Source organism: Marmota marmota, unplaced genomic scaffold (assembly GCF_001458135.2).
Source record: "Marmota marmota marmota unplaced genomic scaffold, marMar, whole genome shotgun sequence".
NCBI classification, from domain to species: Eukaryota; Metazoa; Chordata; class Mammalia; order Rodentia; family Sciuridae; genus Marmota; species Marmota marmota.
The window spans coordinates 37,500,214-37,506,592 of NW_026000016.1; the positions used below are offsets into that span (position 1 = coordinate 37,500,214).

Genomic DNA, 6,379 nt, shown 5'->3' on the forward strand with positions numbered 1-6,379 from the left:
GCAGCCATGCTTCTCACCTCATGGACATGAAAAGGAGAGGAGAAAGCCTTTTAAAAACATACATACACACCATGCAGAGAGAAGGGAGAGAATATGAGAGAGAGAGCAAAAATCTGTGATGTGTCAATTCCTGAATTGCTGACACTGTGTGGTCCCTGCTTCCTGTTGCCTCTGAAGTCTTGCTTCATCTCTGTTCGTATGCTCCCTGTAGTATCTTAGTACTTCTATAATAATTTTCCTTGAAAACAATACACCCTCTGCCAACTCAAAGTCCAGTCTGGTTATCATCACTTGCAATCAAAAGGACTCGGCTAGTTGTAGGACATACAGTGACTAACTCCACCACTCGAGCTTCCGGAGTTCTTCATCAGAATCTACCATCACCAGAAACGGGCTGTGCCGTTTTCTGCTTTTGTCCTGTGTGCATGTCCTTTCTGCCCGGAATTCTGCCAGATTCCTTTTTTTCTCCTTCAACCTCTTATAAGATGTCCCCTTACTTCCAAAGCTGTCCCCATTAGACAGGGCAGAGTCACTTGTTCCCAGTGTACTTTGCCCAGTCCTCTGAGAACATGCCCCAGACAGCCTCATTTCATAATGCATGGCAGGCTCTAAGTACAGAGTTTGTGTTCATGCAGGGAATAGGCTCCAAGTCCTGCCCAAAAGCAGGCAAGGAGATCCTGACAGAGTCCTTGTGGCCAATAGCTCCCAAAATATCAGATAGTCATGTGGTGGATGGGCTAGTGACATGGTGGCAGGAGCAAGGTGCATCATACCAGAGAGAATATCACTAATCAATACCTCTGCCCTTCTCTCTCTCTCTCTCTCTCTCTCTCTCTCTCTCTCCTTTTTCCTTTTTCTCCAAAACACACACACACACACACCCCTTGCCACTTGTTTCTTGCTGTCCTAGCCTCTTCCCAGTGTCACACCTCAGTGATTTCCAAAAGATTGCATTCAGAGCCTCCGCCCAGTTCTCATCACCAGAGGGAACCGGTGGACTCCAAGGCAAAAGAGAAAAGAGAAAGAATAAAGGAGGGAGAGGGAAGAGGAGGTAAGAGAGAAAGTAATATCCAATTTCAACCTTTTGTTCTTTGCCATTGAAACTTCCAGAGGCAGCAACTGTACAATTTGTATGTTTTGTATCCTGTCTGCTTCCTTGTGGGAGTTTCATAAATTGATGATGATAACATAGCACATTTCTTTTAAGTCCTTAGACATTCAGTCTTTATTGCTTTATAAAGTCTGCTCCGGGCATAGATGAAATGAAACTGGTGAGATTTTGCTCTGTCCGTTCTGCAAATGCTACTTGCATTCTGAAGTAGCAAATCATGTTGCCAAAGATATCTGAGGCCAGGACCCGGACGGGTCCAGGACAGAGGGTGACCTGGGGAGATTGAACAGGGTCATCTCAGTGGCCAGTTGGAGAGAAAGGAACTTGATTAAGGATCATTCTAGAGAAGTAGCCATGGCTTTCAAAAACCTCCACCTGCAATTAGGATTTTTTTTTTTTGAAAATCGTGCACAATTCATTTTCCTCCAGTCTTATAGTAAAACATATGCAATTTATAAATAGCAGGGTTTCTAATGTGGAAGTCATAACATTCACTGGCTCTATTTAATTATTAGAATACAATGATTCTTTTCCACAGCTAAATAAGCTGCATTAATGGAAACATTCCACTGATGGACAAACTCACTCTCCTAGCCAATATGTTTTTGGCTTATATGTTGATTGCATGAAATACAAATGTGTGTCATTTGCAGTACACACCAGAAAACAATGAGTTCTGCAATATATCATTTTCTGCCTATGTGGAGGTAGGCTCTGAACTTCAGACTGGATGAAAAACCTTCAGTGGTTAATAAAGGGAATCAGCCTTTTTCAGATGGAGTTATAAAACTGTGAGACAGAGGAAAAATACTCTTGGATATATGGATTTTCAGTTCTCTTACCTATTCTCAATCCTGTAAAATAACACCCCTGCAACAGACCACTCACCTATACACAGGATTAGTTCTCTTCTTTTTATTAAAAACAAAACAAAACAACCCAACCATTTGCAGTGCTCAGAATTGAACCCAGGGCCTTGCACAGGCTAGGCAAGCACTGCACCCCCGAGTTACTTTCTCAGCCCTTTTTTGGTGGGGAGGGAGTAACTGGGGCTTGAACTCAGGGACACTTGACCACTGAGCCACATCCCCAGCCCTATTTTGTGTTTTATTTAGAGACAGAGTCTCACTGAGTTGCCTCACTTTTGCTGAGGCTGGCTTTGAACTTGCTATACTCCTATCAGCCTCACAAGCCACTGGGATTACAAGCGTGTGCCACTGCGTGTACTTGGTCATATTCCCAGCCCTTTTTAAAAAAATAATTTTATTTTGAGACAAGGTCTCCCTATGTTACCTAGGCTTGCCTCAAACTTGTGATCCTCTTGCCTCAGCCTCCCAAGTAGCTGGGATCACAGGTGTGTGCTACCACTGCTGGGCTGATTAATTCTCTTCTTGAATGAACTAATTTATTCTTTAAGAGCAAGGGTGACTTAACTCATGCTGGTTATATGCAAATGTCGAGATGTAGTTTTTTTTTTTTTTTTTTTTTTGGTGTGTGTATGTATGATCCCAGGACAGTCTGGACCCCTGTGGTATGGGCCAGACACTGAAATGCTATGCCCATGGTGCCCAGCATAGATACCTTTGGCCTTTCAGCTGCCTGCCTCTCCATGATGGAACAGCTTCACGTTCCAGAGAGATGGAGCTAAAGTGATGCCTAGCACTTGTTGAGTATCTTAAAATACTGCCATTGGCTCCAAGACCTTGTGTAGCAACTGTTTTCATACAAAGAGAATGCAAATGGATCAGCAGGACATTGTGTATGCATTGTTCATCAATATAATGAAGTTGCATTATGGCTGGGCTTGGTAGGTATGTACATTCACTTGTCAAATAAGATCCTGCATGCAAAAGAGCTTTACCTACCCTACAGTGCTTTGTAAACTATAAAATGCTGTAGACACATGGGTTTGCCATTATCAGCATTGTGATTATGAATCCCTGAAGGGCAGACATTGCAGCAGGCAAACCTGGGGTGCTCTCAGACGGAGGAAGCTGGGCTTGAAATCAGAAATGAGCTTGAGATTTACTGATTTTATTATAGGGAATAAATGCTTGGAGACAGAGGGGGAGCGTTTATGACTGCAGTTAATATCTTACTTGGAAAATGCACGTCGTGTTGCCTGCCATCTAGTGGCAGGAGGATAAATTTGCAATTCCCTCAAGTCCCTGGGAAATGACTTACAGATTGTCTCTGGGAAGGGCTGGCATGAGGAATGAGGAGCTGTCTGCAGAAGCTGACAGTGCAGGCAGGGAAGGAGGGTGTCTGTCACTGCTGCCTCTGCCAGTCCAGGGGCCTGACCTCAGGCACAGGCATAGCTTTAGCTGGCATCTCCACTGTGTAAATCTTGAGAGCCCTGTGGGCCATTTAGACATTAAGTAAGAATAACAACAGAAATGATCCGGATGATGATGATAATATTAAGAAGCATAAACAGTTATAATCATAACACCAAATTGCTTCCCCTGTTCCTTTTTGGGCTCTGATTAGTAAACATACAAAGGGCTGAAGAGGGAGAAGGAGGATGCCCCAGAGGTTACAAACAGAATATAAAATCCTCTCTACCCTTAACTCTTCATTCCAGCATGTGCTGAATTACAGTTCTGCATTTGGAGTGCTTACAGCTCCAGAGGACTGGGGACCTAACTTTAGTGATCTTTCCAGAAGGTCTTTAGCTGCAGGCCGCCCTGTCTATCTGGCCACTGCTGGCCAGGCGCTGCTCTCTCTCCCTTGAGATGGATCAGTAAGAGCACCGTATGTGAGCTTTCAATGGAAAGTCTGGGTAATCACTTGGAATATGGTAAGAAGCAAATGTTTGGTCTTTGTCCAGGATTGTTGGCACAGAGCTCTGAAAACTTTTGTGATTTCTTGAGTGATGGAGTAATAATGACATCTTTAATTATTCATAACAAGCCCCCTCTGACCACCTGACTTTATGCTAATGAGGTGACACTTGGTGGGCCCCTTCTCCACAGCTTTAGCATGGAGGCTGGTTGCCAGAGGAACCAACCATGTAGTGAGAAGTTTGAAACTTTCAGTCCTACTCTTCCACTTCCAGAGAGGTGAGAGCGCTGGGGATTGAATTCAGTCACCAATAGCCAGTGATTCAGTTGAACATGCCTATGTAATGGAACCTCCATGACAGCCCTAAATGACCACATTCAGTAGTCTTTGGGTTGGAGAACATATCCATGTGCTAGGAGGGTGACACACCCCAACTTCATGGAGTCAGAAGCTCCTGTGCTTGGGACCCTGCTAGAATGCACCCTGTGCAACTCTTCACTTAGCTATTCATTTCTATCCTTTATGATATCCTTTATAATAAACCAGGTAAGTAAAGCTGGGTTTTGTGAGCCATTCTACAAATTATGGAACCTGAGGAGGGGCCGTGGGCCACCCTCCTCCATTTATATCCAGTTGGTCAAAAATCCAGGTGGCAAACTGGGGTTTGCAACTGGCATCTGAGGTGGGGCTCCCTCATGGGACAGAGCTCTCAATCTGTGGTGTCTGTACTTACTCTTGGTAGTGTCTGAATTGAATTGGCTGAATGATACCCTGTTGGTGTCCAGAGAAGGAGAGAATTGATTGGCCTTAGATAAAAGTTTCACATATTTGATGTCAGAAGTGCTGAGTGAAAACACTTCACTAGTGAAAGACCACACAACCAACACACATATGATACTTGCTTACATATTTCAAAGTCCTTTTAAATTAACAAATTAAGTAGTGGGTTAATCAATTTGAAGTCATTTTACAAGAACTAACATTTATTGAGTTTTTACTATATTCTAGGCCCTTGATGTGCTGTATCAGGTAAAGCTCATAATGACCTCATGAGGTGCTGTACCCATTTTACAGATGGAGAAATAGAGGATTCTAGGCTAAGAGGTGTGGTGATGGACAAAAGATCCAAACTCAGATTGAACACACTTTAATCTTTGTACCTTGTGAACTTGTCTATCTTACACTGACCAGCAAATACCTGAATTTCAGTGTAGAGAACTTTAAAAATCACTAATGCATGTACTCATTCTAGCATAATATATTTTTTTCTACAGTGGTGGTTCCTAGATTTTGGCTTTTTTTCATTGCTTTGTATTAAAATCATAAAAAATAAAAAACCAGACCAAACCAAAACCTTACTCAAATCAGAAAAATAATAAGTCATGAAGTACCCTCATGCCAACCCCCCAACTGCTAGCACCTTCCCCTGTCCTAATGTTCTGCATCAGTGAGTGGCTTTGCACTGTGGTTGGGGGATTCACATAAAATGCTTCCCAGGTGCTTCTAAAGCCCAACCAGGTGTGCTTGCACCAGGAAGGAGGAAAGAGTGACAAAGGACATGTAGCAGAGGGAGTTGGGCTAGATTATGTATAGGCATCCGGAGGAAAGGTAGAAAAATACAGGGTTTTATGATGTAGTGGCTTTCGGTAACTGTTGGGTCCATTTTTTTTTTAATGCAATGCACAACGTTGACATCCATATTTTATTTTTACATGAAACAACAAGCGTTGATGCTCTGAGAGCCAGACCCTGCTTCTCTCTTGCATGTGGTCTAAACAAATAGGTTTATTGTGCAGGCCAAAGTTAAGTAGAACCTTAACCCATCTGATGGTTGTGCTTCCATTTTTAACGGATGGCAGGGAGCAGCCCAGTGGCAGTGGCTTTCTGTAGCGCCCTTTACCCACTTGCTAATTCCACAGGCACAGTGAACCACATCTGCTTCTGGGAGGTTTGGTGGCATGTCAGAGAAACACAGGCGGCAGCAGCGGGAAGTGCCCAAGTGTAGGGGGCAGGGTGGCTCTGTGTAGGGCAGATGGGAAACCACATGCTTGCTATCCCGGAAATGGACTAGCAGGGAAGGGAGGCCTCGTGATCCCCTGTCACACCAGCTTGTGGTGGGGAAATGACGCTGGCTCCCTGCTTGACCTCTGGCATTCTAGAGGTGAACTCGTGATTATTGGAGGACCTGGGTGTCTGTGTTTAGCTAGAGTCTTTGCTTTCCCTTTTAAAGTGAAAACATTTATCTGGCCAAATGAAGCCACTCTAGACTGTTCTAAAAGCAAATGTCCTTTAGCTATTTTGTGTCTGATGTTTGTCTTCCTGTGTATTCTCTCTTATCTGGGGACTTTGTGGATTTTCTAAAAAATCAATATAAGAGGCTTGAAAGGAAGTTAGCACAAGTTGTCCATAAAAGCTACATTAAAAAAGAAGAGAGGAGAGAGAGAGAGAGAGAGAGAGAGAGAGAGAGAGAGAGAGAGAGAGAGA

At 43.6% G+C, this 6,379-nt stretch overlaps 1 long non-coding RNA gene across 11 annotated transcripts in view; it reads left to right on the forward strand.

Annotated features, from left to right (window-relative positions):
- The first annotated feature begins 559 nt into the window (after positions 1-559).
- The window catches only part of LOC125618497, a 329,397-nt gene continuing 323,577 nt past the window's right edge, over positions 560-6,379 (forward strand). For 4 of the 11 annotated variants that reach the window (XR_007349804.1, XR_007349800.1, XR_007349811.1 and 1 more), the window contains exon 1: positions 570-1,051. This is a non-coding gene — a long non-coding RNA (uncharacterized LOC125618497). Of the gene's footprint in view, positions 1,052-6,379 lie in introns of all 11 variants that reach the window. The other 7 variants (XR_007349808.1, XR_007349806.1, XR_007349801.1 and 4 more) reach the window with 5 other exon arrangements.